This window comes from Notechis scutatus, chromosome 4, assembly GCF_049901735.1.
Source record: "Notechis scutatus isolate UNSWTSFEM ecotype Mainland chromosome 4, rNotScu1.2, whole genome shotgun sequence".
NCBI lineage: Eukaryota > Metazoa > Chordata > Lepidosauria > Squamata > Elapidae > Notechis > Notechis scutatus.
This window is the reverse complement of record NC_142012.1, coordinates 160,798,462-160,813,914: the sequence shown is the minus strand read 5'-3', so window position 1 is coordinate 160,813,914 and position 15,453 is coordinate 160,798,462. Positions and strand designations below refer to the sequence as shown.

The 15,453-nt window shown below is 42.4% G+C and overlaps 2 long non-coding RNA genes across 3 annotated transcripts in view; one reads left to right on the top strand and one right to left on the bottom strand.

Moving 5' to 3' along the window:
- The window catches only part of LOC148130982 (uncharacterized), a 50,878-nt gene that overhangs the window by 18,864 nt on the left and 16,561 nt on the right, over positions 1-15,453 (bottom strand). The gene's annotated exons all lie outside the window — the stretch shown is intronic.
- The window catches only part of LOC148130981 (uncharacterized), a 51,576-nt gene continuing 41,959 nt past the window's right edge, over positions 5,837-15,453 (top strand). For both annotated transcript variants that reach the window (XR_015749132.1, XR_015749133.1), the window contains exon 1: positions 5,837-6,003. This is a non-coding gene — a long non-coding RNA (uncharacterized LOC148130981). The remainder of the gene's footprint in view (positions 6,004-15,453) is intronic.

Genomic DNA, 15,453 nt, shown 5'->3' with positions numbered 1-15,453 from the left:
GAGGGGCTGCCACAGGGAGGAAGGGGTTAAGCTATTTTCTAAAGCGCCTGTAGGCCAGACAAGGAATAATGGATGGAAACTGAACAAGGAGAGATTTAACCTGGAAATAAAGAGAAACTTTCTGACAGTGAGAACAATCAACCAATGGAACAGAAGTTGCCCTCAGAAGTTGTGAGAGCGCCATCACTTGAGACTTTCAAGAAGAGATTGGACTGCCATTTGCCAGAAATGTTGTTGCGTCTCCTGCTTGGGTGGGGGGTTGGACTAGATGACCTACAAGATCCCTTCCAACTCTGATTATCTGTTATCTGTTATCAACAATCAAATCATACTACGAAACAGTCAAGTGGGACGGGATGGGTGATAAGGAGTGGTGAGAAGATTAACAGTAATAGTAGTGTACACTTTGTAAATAGTTGGACAGTGTTGAGGGAATTATTTGTTTAGCAGAGTGATGGCTTTTGGGAAAAAACTGCTCTTGTGTCTAGTTGTTCTGGTGTGCAGTGCTCTATAGCATCGTTTTGAGGGAAGGAGTTGAAACAGTTTATGTCCGGGATGTGAGGGGTCTGTAAATATTTCGATTTAAAACAACTGAGCCTAACATTTATGTTGCTAAATGGAATATTTGTTAAGTGAACTTTGCCCCACTTTATGACCTTTCTTGCCATTGCAGTTGTTCAGTTAGTAACATGGTTATTAAGTGAATCTGATTTCCCCATTGACTTTATCTGTCAGAAGATTTAAAAACTCAATCATGCAACTCTGGGACACCACAACCATCATTAAATATGAAACAATTGCCAAGCATCCACATTTTGATCACATGACGACAGGGATGCTACAATAGTTGTAAGTATGAAAAGTAGTCGTAAGTCAGTGATCCCCAACCTTTCTTATGCTGCGGCCCGGTATCCCCAACCTTTTTTATGGTGCGGCCCGGTACCGGCATTAGCTGGGCGCCGCCATCTTTTTTTGATGAAAAAGTGCTTCCGGTGACCTCACCGGAAGCACTTTTTCATCAAAAAAATGGCGGCGGCTGCTGCTTCGGTGAGCTTTTCCGGGTAGAAATGGCTTTCTACCGGAAAAGCTCACCGATAGCGCGGTGATCTTTTTGATGAAAAGTGCTTCCGGTGAGCTTTCTACCTGGAAAAGCTCACCGGAAGCACTTTTTCATCAAAAAGATGGCGGCGCCAGCAAACCAGCGGCCCGGTAGGACTTGTTCCACGGACCGGTACCGGTCCGCGGACCGGTGGTTGGGGACCCCTGTCGTAAGTCACTTTTTTCAGTGTCGTTGCAACTTTGAACAGTCACCAAATGAATACTAGGTTGAGAACTACCTGTATGGACCAGTTCAATCCTGCTGAGCTTTCTTCAAGATCTACCAAACCTAGTTATTAATATCTGATCTCTAACCAACTTCTAATCAATTTCTCTAACCAATTTCACAGCTCCCTCAAATATAAAGCGATCGCTTCCCCGATCACTCTCAGGCTTGGTGCAGAAAGTCAACATCCACCCACCCTCCTAGAGAATGAAATATGTTGGGTTGGGGAATGTTAAAAAGGCAGGAACTCTTAAGGGAGGTGGAAACCAGCCCCATTCACCCTAACCCAAGCAGAAACTGAGGAGGTCAGCTTTTAGAAATTCAGATTTGGTAATTCATTCAGGAAGGTTGGGTCAGATAGAAACTCCAGATAAGCAAGACAATTAGCACAGCCAAAGTTTGACAAGATTAGCTTAGACAAACACCAAGGATTTGCATTTCCCCTTTTGCCAATAGAGCCAGCCATGACCCCTACACGACCCCATAGGAATCAAGAAGGTATAAAAAAACCCACCCAGTCTCAACTCCATTTTGTCAACTGTCCCAGAACTGCAGGCTGTGTGTGTATGTGTGTGTATGTTGGTTCTGTTCATCAATAAATGGACTTTTCTTTCCTAAGCAGCCTCAATTTTATTCCCTGCTTAGAACTGGAACTGGATTTTTTTTTGCAACATTGGCAACTTTTTGAAAACCGAGCCTAAGATGTGCGGACTCCAACTGACAAGGCTGTCTAGGGAATTCTGGGAGTTGAAGTCCACATATCTTAAAATCGCCAAGGCAGAGCAGTACTGCTTCCGATGTTCCATTTCTACAAGCTTAATCCCTCAACATTAGCTACAATTGATGGAATTGATGCAATGGATGGAATGAGCAGCCCAGCACCACAATCCCCCTCAACCACCACCATTTCAAACCATTACATGCCCCAGGGCAAAGGCCTATGAAAGAAAGACAGAGGCCTGGACCAATGGTAGGGTTCAAATTTTTTTTACTACAGTTCTATGGGCGTGGCTTGGTGGGTGTGGCTTGGTGGGCATGGCAGGGGATGGATACATACGTGGTTGGAAAAGATGATCAAGCAACATATAGATCTGAAACCAGAAATATTTTTGTTGGGTATAATACCGGAGAACTATGATAAAAGGCTATACAGGTGAAACTCGAAAAATTAGAATATCGTGCAAAAGTTCATTTATTTCAGTAATGCAACTTAAAAGGTGAAACTAATATATGAGATAGACCCATTACATACAAAGCAAGATAGTTCAAGCCGTGATTTGTCATAATGGAGATAATTATGGCTTACAGCTCATGAAAACCCCAAATCCACAATCTCAGCAAATTAGAATATTACATGCAATCAATAAAATAAGGATTGTACATAGAACAATATCGGACCTCTGAAAAGTATAAGCATGCATATGTACTCAGTACTTGGTTTGGGCCCCTTTTGCAGCATTTACTGCCTCAATGCGGTGTGGCATGGAAGCTACCAGCCTGTGGCACTGCTGAGGTGTTATGGAAGACCAGGATGCTTCAATAGCGGCCTTCAGCTCCTCTGCATTGTTCGGTCTCATGTCTCTCATCTTTCTCTTGGAAATGCCCCATAGATTCTCTATGGCAGGGATCCCCAACCTTTTTGACGCCGCGGCCCGGTACCGGCATCAGCTGGGTGCCGCGGCCCGGTACCGGCATCAACTGGGCGCCGCGGCCCGGTACCAGCATCAACTGGGTGCCGCCATCTTTTTTTGACAAAAAAGTGCTTCCGGTGAGCTTTCTACCCGGAAAAGCTCACCGGAAGCACTTTTTTACCAAAAAAAGATGGCGGCGCCCAGCAACCAGCGGCCCGGTAAGAGTTGTTCCGCGGACTGGTATCGGTCCGCGGACCGGTGGTTGGGGACCCCTGCTCTATGGGGTTCAGGTCAGGTGAGTTTGCTGGCCAATCAAGCACAGTAATCCCATGGTCATTGAACTAGGTTTTTGGTGCTTTTGACAGTGTGGGCAGGTGCCAAGTCCTGCTGGAAAATGAAGTCAGCATCCCCATAAAGCTTGTCTGTGGAAGGAAGCTCCAAAATCTTCTGGTAGACCATTGCGTTGACCCTGGACTTAATGAAGCACAGTGGACCAACACCAGCAGATGGCATGGCTCCCCAAATCAACCCAGATTGTGGAAACTTCAAGCATCTTGCAGTGTGTGCCTCTCCATTCTTCCTCCAGCCTCTGGGTCCTTGGTTTCCAAATGAGATGCAAAAGTTGCTCTCATCAGAAAAGAGGACCTTGGACCACTGAGCAACAGACCAGTTTTGTTTTTCTTTAGCCTAGGTAAGACGCTTCTGACGTTGTTTGTTGTTCAGGGGCGGCTTGACAAGAGGAATACGACATTTGAAGCCCATGTCCAGGATCCGTCTGTGTGTGATGGCTCTTGATGCACTGACTCCAGCCTCAGTCCACTCCTTGTGAAAGTCCCCAACACTTTTGAATGGCCTTTTCCTGACAATCCTCTCCAGGCTGAGGTCATCCTTGCTGCTTGTGCACCTTTTTCTTCCACACTTTTCCCTTCCACATAACTTTCTATTAATGTGCTTTGGTACAGCACTTTGGGAACATCCAACTTCTTTTGCAATTACCTTTTGAGGCTTTTCCTCCTTATGGAGGGTGTCAATGATGGTTTTCTGCACAACTGTCAGGTCAGCAGTCTTTCCCATGATTGTGCTTCCTACTGAACCAGACTGAGGGACCATTTAAAGGCTCAGGAACCCTTTGCAGGTGTTATGGCTTAATTAGCTGATTAGAGTGGGATACTTTGAGCCTAGAATATTGAACCTTTTCACAATATTCTAATTTCCTGAGATTGTGGATTTGGGGTTTTCATGAGCTGTAAGCCATAATCATCTCAATTATGACACATCATGGTTTGAACTATCTTGCTTTGCATGTAATGAGTCTATCTCGTATATTAGGTTCACCTTTTAAGTTGTATTACTGAAATAAATGAACTTTTGCACGATATTCTAATTTTTCGAGTTTCACCTGTATATCTAGTTTTTCATGTATTGACAGCAGCAAGGATTGTATTTGCTCAATATTGGAAAAATGAGAACACTTCATCACATGAGGATGTAATTCAGAAAATATTAGACTGCAGGGATGGATAGACTGACACTAAAAATAAAGGACAAAGAAGACACGGAATATTACTTAACATACAATAGATTTTACAAGCTGTTAGAGATAAGAGGTAGAAATTAGATGAAGAAAGGATATTGCTATGTATGAATTAAATATAAAGATGGTTTATAATTATAAATGTGCCAATATAATCAACAGAATTACAAATAAGCTAATATAAAGAGAAATATAGTTAAAACTATTCTGTTACACTATTATTATTGTTATGAGCGTATACGTTAATATTCCTTTTTGTTGTTTCCTTGCTTTTCTGAAAATGATATACCTTGACAATACACTGTATTCAAAATGTTTATGAATATGTATGTATGTATGTATAGTATAGTATCCTTAACTTCCACATATTTTTGTCTTCTGCAAATTCTGCAAAGAGTTTTGTCTTCTGCAAATTCTTCCTCACAATCTTTGGGAATATTTCTTTTCTGCACCTCTAAGTTACATGCAACGATAACCCAGCATGCCTCTGGCTGAGCCTTTCCATACTAGCATTCAGAAGACAGGATGTAAAATAATCCTGCTACTTATTATGGAAATCTGGAAGGCGGCCAAGGTCTACTAAGCCTCCTTCCTCAAAGGACACTGGACTTGCAAAACAACTGTTCCCCAAAGTCCAGACCAGGGGTGGGCTTTGAAAACTTCAGCAAAGGGTTCTCTGCCCGGTTGCTGGGTGAGCATGGCCATGGTGGGCGTGGCCTAGTTAGCCTCCTGCACCATGGTGGGGGGACGTTTTTGCCCTCCCCAGGCTCCGGGGGCTTTCCTCGAGCCTCCGGGAGGGCAAAAACGGCCTCTGTGGGCTCCAGAAGCTCTCTGGAAGCCAGAAACGAGCCCATTTCCAGCCTTTCCAAAGTTCCAGGAGGCCCGTTTTTACCTCTCCCTGAGCTTCCACGTGCGCCCTGCCACTTACCTGCATCCAAAACGGGCCACGTGGGGACTCCTGGGAGGTGAAGGGCAGGGTGGGCAGAGCCAGCCAGGAGTGGGATTTGGGGGTTCTCTGAACTGCACAGAATCTTAGCTAGGAGCTCTCCCGAACCCCTGCAAAGCCCCCAGCATAAGCCCATGCCTGGTCCAGACCCCAGTGAGGCCTTCTTTACATCGTCTGGTTCACCAGCTGAAGTTTGACCCGGGAAAGCAGATTCCCAAACCCAACAGCTCTTCACCCCCATTGCATTCAGAAGAACAAAGAAAGAGACGTGCGCGCAGGCACCTTGAGTGATTTCTGCTTTCCATCCTAGCCTTTTCTTCCTTGGGTTTGCTCCAGCCTCTCAGCCCTCCCCTCTTCTCTGCAAAGAATGTTGTCCGCGGAAAAGTTTGGGTTTCTCCCCTTTTTTTCCCCTTTCTTTAATCACTCGTAGCCTTCTGGGTTAAATAGCTCCCATATGCAACTTTTCAAACGCCATAGCCCCACATCTGTGCAGAGCGATCAGCTATATCCCCCAGACACTGACCATTAGCAGAGATGGATGGAGAGGGGACAAGACAGGGCTGGCAAGGTAAGAAACTTTTGCGTTTTATGTTGCTAGTTTGGCTGCTGTCTCCTTAGGCAAGTCTCTGAAACACTTAATCAGTTTGGTTTCCTTTAATTCACACACACACACACACACACACAGAGAGAGAGTAATTCAGAGAGAGAGAGAGAGAGAGAGAGAGAGAGAGAGATGCTTTTAAGAAACGATAGGATAGGAGTCAGTTTCCTTGGTTGGGATTTTGATTTACATGCTGACATTTAATGTCTTGTAATAGGACATGCTAGAATCAGCAGCTACCACAGAGTGATGTGGTTTCTGGCACCTCCTCTCCTGGTTTCCAGCTGTTAGCACACATACTTCCAGCCCCTGATGGTTATTTTCCCCCACCCCTCCCGGTGGGATAATTGTTTTCTTGTTTGCTTGAAAGCCACAAAGAAATCAAGCTGAGAAACACAACCAGCTTTTTGATCCAAATCCCTTCTGTCTTGTGAACTCAGTTGGAGGTCTTAAGCAAAAAGTTCTCAGCCTCCCATTCCTTAGTCTACATCTGCCTTGGGGAATCAGGATACTGACCCGCTCAGGGGGAATAAGTGGGGATTATAAGACAAATAATGTTTGTGAAATAGGAAAGGCTGATACAGTTTACAATCCCACTTGTGTGGCAAAATGGTGGAGTTCGAGAAACTTCGCAATTGTTGAGCCTGGATGCAAAAGCTGGCTAAATATATCAGCAGCAATATTGGCACTTTTCTTAGAAACTTGTAGCTCGATGGTGAGAGAGAGAGAGAGAGAGAGAGAGAGAGAGAGAGAGAGAGAGAGAGAGGAGAGAACAAGCCAGGCACGTAAAAGAAGAAACAGACATCCTGCCACCTCCGGAACTTAAAATTACATTTAATGTACTTACTAAGCTTTCATCAGCCTCTGCTGACATCGTCAGAGTATTAAGCTACCATTACAGAGATCTTTGTCTTTATATATCATTAATCAATTTAGCCCCTGCATGCATGGTAGGCCCTCTCAACTGCCTCCCATCCGTAATTAGTTCTGTTGTTTTGCTTCCGTCATGTTGGTCAAAGGAGGCTTATCTCTTGTTGTTGCTTTCTCCCTTGCCTGGATATCGATGTAGATGTAGATGTTGATGATGTAGATGTAGATGTAGATGTAGATGCAGATGCAGATGCAGATGATAGATAGATAGATAGATAGATAGATAGATAGATAGATAGATAGATAGATAGATAAATGATAGAGGTATAGGTATAGATACAGATACAGATACAGACATGGACATAGATAATGGTTTTTATATATTTTGCATTCAGACTCAAAAAAAATTTGAGCTTTTGCATCCAGGCTCAAAATTTGCTGTGTGTGTGTGTGTGTGTGTGTGTGTGTGTGTGTGTGTGTGTGTGTGTGTGTGATGACCTTCTGAGTTCTATTGTCATCACACAGCCCATCACCCAGGTCATTACAACCCAGGAGATTACAGCACAAGACCCAGGATGTCACAACAATAGAACTCAGAAGGTCATCACACAGCCCATTACCCAGGTCGCTATAACACAGGAGGCTGATAGATACCTCAGCCACACATGTTCTTATGAAAAAGTCAGTCAATCTGCAAACATCAATTCCATCAACTAATCAAGAAATGACAACACAGCCAACCTGACAACACACAACCCACCAGTATATATAGGGAGACGGCAGCTCCGATCACGCTTTCCTCGCACAAGCACGAAGCTGAAAGCACCAGCCTGAAGATGGCGAGTGGGACCTCATTGAAATGTTGCCAAGACACTCTCAATCTTACATGGGAAAAGACACGAACACGGCAAGACCTTCATATATATATATATATATGTATATATATATGTATATATATATATATATATGTGTGTGTGTGTGTGTGTATGTATATATATATATATATATATATATATATATATATATATATATATATATATATACATACATGTAAGTACCCGCGAAAACTTAAGAAAACATGTATATATATGTGTATATGTGTGTGTGTGTGTGTGTGTGTGTGTATATATATATATATATATATATATATATATATATATATATATATATATATATATATATATATATATATATATATATATATATATATATATTTTCTGAGGTTCTGCGGGTATTTGTATGTGGATCTTTGGTTATTCGGGTTTTCTCCCGCGTAAGATTGGAAGTATCTAGGCAACATTTTGATGAAGTCTCATTCATCATCTTCAGGCTTGTGTCTTCAGCTTTGTGCTTCTCAGAGTGATGTGAGCTTGCAGCTGCTTCTTCCTTTTAACTGCTAGTGGGGGTGTGACTTGATTGGGTGGGGGCTTGGCTGTGTTCTGATTGGTTGGTGGGTTGGCTGTTCTGATTGGCTGGAGGTGTGTTCTGTTCAGGTGGGGGCTTGGTTGTGCTCAGGTTAGTCTTAGTTGCTGGGGATTTGAGCTGGTGAGCTGTGATCTTGCTGTTTGGCTTCGAGTTTGTGGTCGTGCTGCATCTTCATGGTGGGGGTCAGTTCGCTTCATGTATGGCTCGGAGGGGTTTGAAGTGGGTAGTGATGCAGCTGCAGTGCGGCTTCTGGTCCATGGTCATGTCTCATCTTCTGTGTGGGTGTGAGTCTGCTTTTTACGTGGAAGTGTGGTGGTGGCATCTTGTGTGGCCCTCGTGGGTGTGGGTCTGGTGTCATTCTTCTTGTTAGGTACTTGTCTGTTCACGAGGGCGGGTTTCCAAATGGCTGGTAGGCGGGAGGTGTCATCTCTTTTATTCATGCTGTGTGGGCGTTTTTCTATCTCTATGGCTTCTCTGATTATTCTGTTGTTGAAGTGTTTGGTTTTGGCGATAGTTCTGGTATTTTTAAAGTCAATCTCATGTCCTGTGGCTTTGAGGTGTTGGACCAGGGAGGAGGTCGGTTGACTGCTACAAAAAAGAAGTCATAAAATCAGGTCGATCACTTGGGTGCCAATGGTGATCACATTATTCCGGAATGCTGCAATGATCATAAATACATGCCAGTGCCAAGCATCCAAAGTTTGATGATGCAACCGTAGTGATATGATGGTTGTATATGTGTGAAGACTGATCGCAAGTTACTTTTTTCAGTTCTGTTGTAACTTTGAATGGTCACTACACAAATATTTGTAAGTCCAGGACTATTTGTCTTCATTCATTCCTATTCATTTTCATAAATAGGAAGCATTGAAGGACTATTTTCTTCCTCTTTTAGCTCTCCGGGTGTCGAGGGCTATTCATTGCCAAATTTTAACCTTTTCCCCTCATTGTAACTTTTCTCCTCGTTCTAGAATTTGCTCATAACAATGGAATGAGACAACTGGTGACGGCCAACTCACTGCAGAACAATTCAACAAATAACGAAAGTTAAATTTAATTTCAAAAGAACCGTGACCAATAATAATAATAATAAAATAAAGACAGTCAACCCAGAAATACAAGAGTTACAATCATTTTGACGAAAACGTGGTCCCAAATAATAGATGGAACTGAAATAATTAATACAGCATTGAATTGTGCCCTGTTGAGTTGGCTGTAGCAAGTTGTCCTAGATCCCTCAAGGAGGTGAAAGGGACAGAGAAAGTTGTGGTTTCATGGGAGAAAGACGGCCTACATGATGCATCCTTAGATCTGTGAGTTGGCAGTTTGCAAAGGACTCTAGCTTTCCGCTACATTGGAGAGGCTGTGTCCGGCTCTTAAACATCCCTTCCAGCAGCATATAATCTCCAGATGCCTTAAAAAGCCATTTTCCTTGCTGCCATATGCGAAGCAAAAGTTTTCGTTCCCCTGCCTGCTTCTGCTTTCCTAGTGAAGATGTTGCTGGAGTCTAAATTAGAAACACAGCTTGCCAGAATGTTTGACAACACCAAGCACGGTTGGCAGCATGCCAGATTCCCGTCTATTTGTTTTTTTCCCCTAACAGGGGGAAAAAAATGTTCTATCCAAACTGACATCAGGATCAAGTTGCATGCCACGGCTATCCCGCAGGGGGAAAAAATTGGTGAAGAGCAGCACCTATGGGAAGACCAGAAAAAAATGGCCCAAGAGGAGAAGATGCTAGGCAACATTTTAAAAAAAAAAAGTTTTGATTTTGATTCCTGCATTTAGAGCCGTATGCAATATTGCGGGCTAATTCTGCCCACTGCCAGGAGTTCAATCCTGACCGGCTCGAGGTTGACTCAGCCTTCCATCCTTCCAAGGTCGATAAAATGAGGACCCAAATTGTTGGGGCAGTGGTGGGATTCAAATTTTTTTGAATCTATGGGCATGGCTTGGTGGGCATGGCAGGGGAAGGATACTGTAAAATCTCCATTCCCTTCCTGCTCCTGGGGGGAAGGTTACTGAAAAATCCCTCCCCACCCCACTAACCTGCTTTCCAGCTCCGTTCTCCTGTGCAAGGCAACCAAAGAAGACCCAGCAGATCAGCTGGGACTCAATGGGAGGCAGAGAATAGATGGGAGCGGGGCCAGTCAGAGGTGGGATTTGCCAGTTCTCCAAACTACTCAAAATTTCCGCTACCGGTTCTCCAGAACTGGTCAGAACCTTCTGAATACAACCTCTGTGTTGGGGGCAATATGCTGACTCTGTAAACTGCTTAGAGAGGGCTATAAAGCACTGTGAAGTAGTATGTAAGTTTAAATTCTATTGCTATTTTCTAAGCACCACAACTAAAGGTCAAAGGTATCTATGTAGAAAATTGGGAGTCAAGCTAGAGGGAGACAAATTGCAGACCAGGGATGTGAAAAGGTTAGGATGGTGGCTTTGCATACACCACCAGTACCTTTTCCCTTTATTTTCTTTATCTAGATTCTAGATTTATTTATTTTTTGATAATATTCCTTGTAATACTCCTTCCTCCCTCGTCCTATTTTCCCTACAAAAACAATCCTGTGAGATGGCTTAGGCTGAGAGAGAGTGTTTGACTCAAAGTTCCCTTGCCAATTTTCATGTGGGACTAGAACTCACAGTCTCCTAGTAACTGGTTCAAAATCATCACCCAGCTGGCTTTTGTGCCTAAGACAGGACTAGAACTTACAGTCTCCTGGTGATTGACCCAAAGTCACCCAGCTGGCTTTTGTGCCTAGAACTCAAAATCTCCTTCTGATTGGCTGAAAGTCAGCCAGCTGGCTTTTGTGTTTAAGGTGGGACTAGAACTCACAGTCTCCTAGTTTCTACCCTAGTGCTTAATTACTAGATCCATGTATGCAATGGTGGTAAAAGAGGGAGGGGCTTTAAAAATATAGATATGGATGCAATTCAGATGTTTTCATCGTCTACAAAAGGACTGTGATGAAAGGAAGTACAATACACTGTATCTCCACTTCACTTCAGATGCTTTCTGTGATTCGGTGTCCTCCATTCCCAGCTTCTGGAGAAAATTGCATATTTATTACATTTTTATTTATACTGTATTACATTTTTCACTGCATTATATATTTTATAATTTTATTACATTTTTATATAGTGTTACGTTTTCACTGCATTATGTATCCTATAATTTTATTACATTTTTATTTATCTTGTATTACATTTTTATTTGTACTGTATTACATTTTTATTCCATTAAATGGAATTTTAAAAATCCATTTTTATTACAGAATTACTTAAATGTTGCAAGAAGAGCAGGGATGGAAGATCACACTAAGGTTAACTTTCTCACAAGGCTTTAAAAAAAGAAGAGCGTGGTACCAGCATTTTATCCATTTCTCCTCTAAAAGAGGTTATAAATTCACAGGTGATACAATTTCCCTTAAAACCAGAGGCAAATAGTCAACCAAATGCTATAGCAAAGGTGATATTCATCAGGTTCTGACTGGTTCTGGAGAAACCGGTACGGAAATTTTGAGTAGTTTGGAGAACCGGCAAATCCCACCTCTGACTGGCCCTGCCCCCAACTATTCTCTGCCTCCCGAGTCCCAGCTGATCGGCTGGGTCTTCTTTGGTTGCCCTGCACAGGAGAACGGAGCTGGAAAGCAGGTTAGTGGGGTGGGGAGGGAATGGGGATTTTACAGTATCCTTCCCCTGCCACGCCCACCAAGCCATGCCCACAGAACCAGTAGTAAAAAAATTTGAATCCCACCACTGTACTGCAGACAATGGAATCCTATTTACAGGTAGTCCTCCATTTATAACCATTCATTTAATGATTGTTTGAAGTTAGAACACAACCAAAATAGTGACTTGTGACCTATTTTCACACTTACGGCCACTACCATCACATGATCAGAGTTTGGATGCTTGGCAACTGGCATGTATTTATGACAGTTGCAGTGTCCTAGGGTCATGTGATCAGCTTTTGCAAACTTCTAACTAGTAAAGTCTTCAGAAATTGTCGGTGCTCCATCATTGCTGGTTTTTAAAAAGAGACGAGACAGTCACTTATCTGAAATAGAATAGATTCTCCTGCTTGGGCAGGGGGTTGGATTGGAAGACCTCCAAGGTCCCTTCCAGCTTCTATTCTATTCTATTCTATTCTATTCTATTCTATTCTATTCTATTCTATTCTATTCTATTCTATTCTACTCTACTCTACTCTACTCTACTCTACTCTACTCTCAACTCATAAAACATTTCTATGCCCATTTTATAGTTGCCAACAGAAAGCGGGAGGGGGAAGGAAGAGTTTGGAAGAGCAGTGCGGCAGTTTGGAATCAAAAGTGCATTCCATACATAACTTGCAGAGATTGTAACTAAGCCACTGAAGTTTCTGCTGCGCAAATCTCTCATTGGAGAACATGATTGATGACTCTCAGCTATGGACATGTTTTGTTGGAGAATATGAATCATGATGCACTCAAAGGGGTGAGGGGAAACCGGGGTCAAAGGTGATAGTGAATTACGTGTCTCAGAATCAGCTTTAACCAGGTTCTGCCAACATGTTTGCTCCTAATAAATTCATTATAGGTTTTGAAATTTGGCTTGAGGTTCATGATTTAATTAGGGCAACTGCCAGAATCCTGACATCTAGTTTAGTCTATTCTCTAGTCTATTTTCTGTTCTATTCTACTCTATTCTCTAGTCTATTTTCTCTTCTCTTCTCTAGTCTAGTCTATATTCTACTTCAGCGGTCACCAACCAGTGGGCCGTGAGAAAATTTTGGTGGACCGCAGAAAAATCTCACCCCCAGAGCACCCGCACAAAGCAATTAATCCAGGCTGCACAGAAACATGAGGCTGCGGCGCCCACATGGCCCGCAAGGACCCCCGCCCACTCACTCCTTACCTAGTAAAATTGCCTGCTAAATTGCTCCAAGCAGGAGAATCTATTCTATTCTATCTGTTTTTCCTTTTTCTGACCATCATCTGTTCTGCTGTGCTGGGAGCTTTATATTAGCTAGGAAGCAGTAAATGGTTGGATTTCTTGCTTTCTAGCTAAGCACAGCCGAACCTCCCTTAGGACTGAAGGTTTGCTTGCAAGCAAATTCAGTGCAGACACACGGCAAGCAAATTTGAGAGACTGAGCAAGCCGATGACAAATAGATAGATCACTGAATGATTCTGTGAGCAACTCAATCTGCCTGCTTTGCCTGATTTTGGGTAAAAGTTGCTCTTTTTCAATAAAAAATTCAATATTTACATATATGGTGTGTTGTGAGTTAATTTTATGTGTTTACTTGCAAGCAAATTTTATGTGACAGACTGAGCTAGCCAATGGCAGATAGATAGATTTCTGAATGAATCTGTGATTCTGTGAGCAACTCAATCTGCCTGCCTGCTTTGCCTAATTTTGGGTAAAAGTTGCTCTTTTTTATAAAAAATTCAATATTTATATAAATATTTATAATATTTACATACAAGCCATGTCCAGCCAGTCATATGACCACCAAGCCACACCCACAAATTAGGCCACACCCACAGAACCAGTTAGTGGTCTCTGGGATCTAAAATTATGAGTTTGGTGGTCCCTGAGGTCCAAAAGGTTGGCGACCCCTTGCTCTAGTCCATCTTTTCATTAAACTGGACATAAGTCAATGGGTAAGCTACTTAACAGCTGTGATACTAACTTAACAACATCAGTCATTCACTTAACAATTGTGGCAAGGAAGGTCATAAAATGGAGCAAAATTCACTTAACAACTGTCTTGCTTAGTAACACAAATTTTGGTCTTAACTGTGGTTATAACTCAAGAACTACCTATTCCTGTGGAATAGAGTAGTCCATACACAAACTGCCACTGCAAAATATCCTGCTTTATTCTTGTGGTTTGTTACTTAGATTTTTCAAGGTTTATGTCCTTTTCATAACATGTTTTGTTTTTCTGTGAATTTGATTTTCAGACGTTTACCATTGTCACAAATTGATATATATCTTTTGAAGATACACTGTGATGGCCTTGATGAGGATTGGTCTAGGGAAAATAGTTGTATGTTTTTAACACTTAATTCCATCCATTTTTACAGACTAAAAAAAATCTAAATTTTGTACAATCAATTAGTTGTTAGCAGTTTTCATTAAATATAAAATTTTGCATTCTATTTCCCCAATTGTAAAGTGGGGAAGCTATCCTAAAAATACTTATAAAGATGCAACTATAACAACAGGGTAGACCTGCACAATAAAAGGTTGAAGGCCTCAAACTCCCTTCCCAGAATTTATCTGGTCTATCAATGTTTTTCAGCCTTGACAACTTTAAAATGCGTGGACTGCAAGTCCCAGAATTCCCCAGCCAGGGGAATTCTTGGATTTGAAGTTCACCGATCTTAACATTCCCAAGGTTGAGAAACACTACTAGTTCCATCCAGGGGTGGGGTTCAAATTTTTAACAACCGGTTCTGTGGGCGTGGCTTAGGTGGTGGGCGTGGCTTGGTGGTCATGTTATTGGCTGGGTGTGGCCAACTCAATATCACTCACATCGAGGCACACATCTCCTCACCTGGCCTCTCATGACTGTGGAGATGCTGCAACAGTTGTAAGTGTGAAAAATAGTCATAAGTCATTTTTTTCAGTGCCATTGTAAGTTTGAATGGTCACTCCACACAAGCAAAGTACCAGCAAAGGAGGGGGAAAGAACTCCAGAGACTTTCCTGAGACAGGAAGTCTAGTCCTGCCAAGAATGTAATAAGGGTTAACGGAGAGGCAGTTTCTGTAAGCAACACCAGAATGTTTCCTTCCTGCCTTCCTTGCAGGATTAGGCCAGTAATTTCTTCTAACAACCGGTTCTCCGAACTGCTTAGAATGTTAACAACCGGTTCTAGTGAATAGGTGCAAACTGGTAGAATCCCACCTCTGGTTTCATCTACTACTTGATGTAGAAGCTTGATATTCACTGTGTCCACCACATTTACCTTAGGTGACTGTATTTGCATCTTCTCTCTGACCCTAAGAGGCCTAAGAGACACAAAACCAAAAAGCTTTACTTGCATGTAAAAAGGAAAAAGGAGATAAAAATGGAAGGAATTCTATAGTCCTACCATCCTGTTCTCTAGCCTTTAGATACCTGCA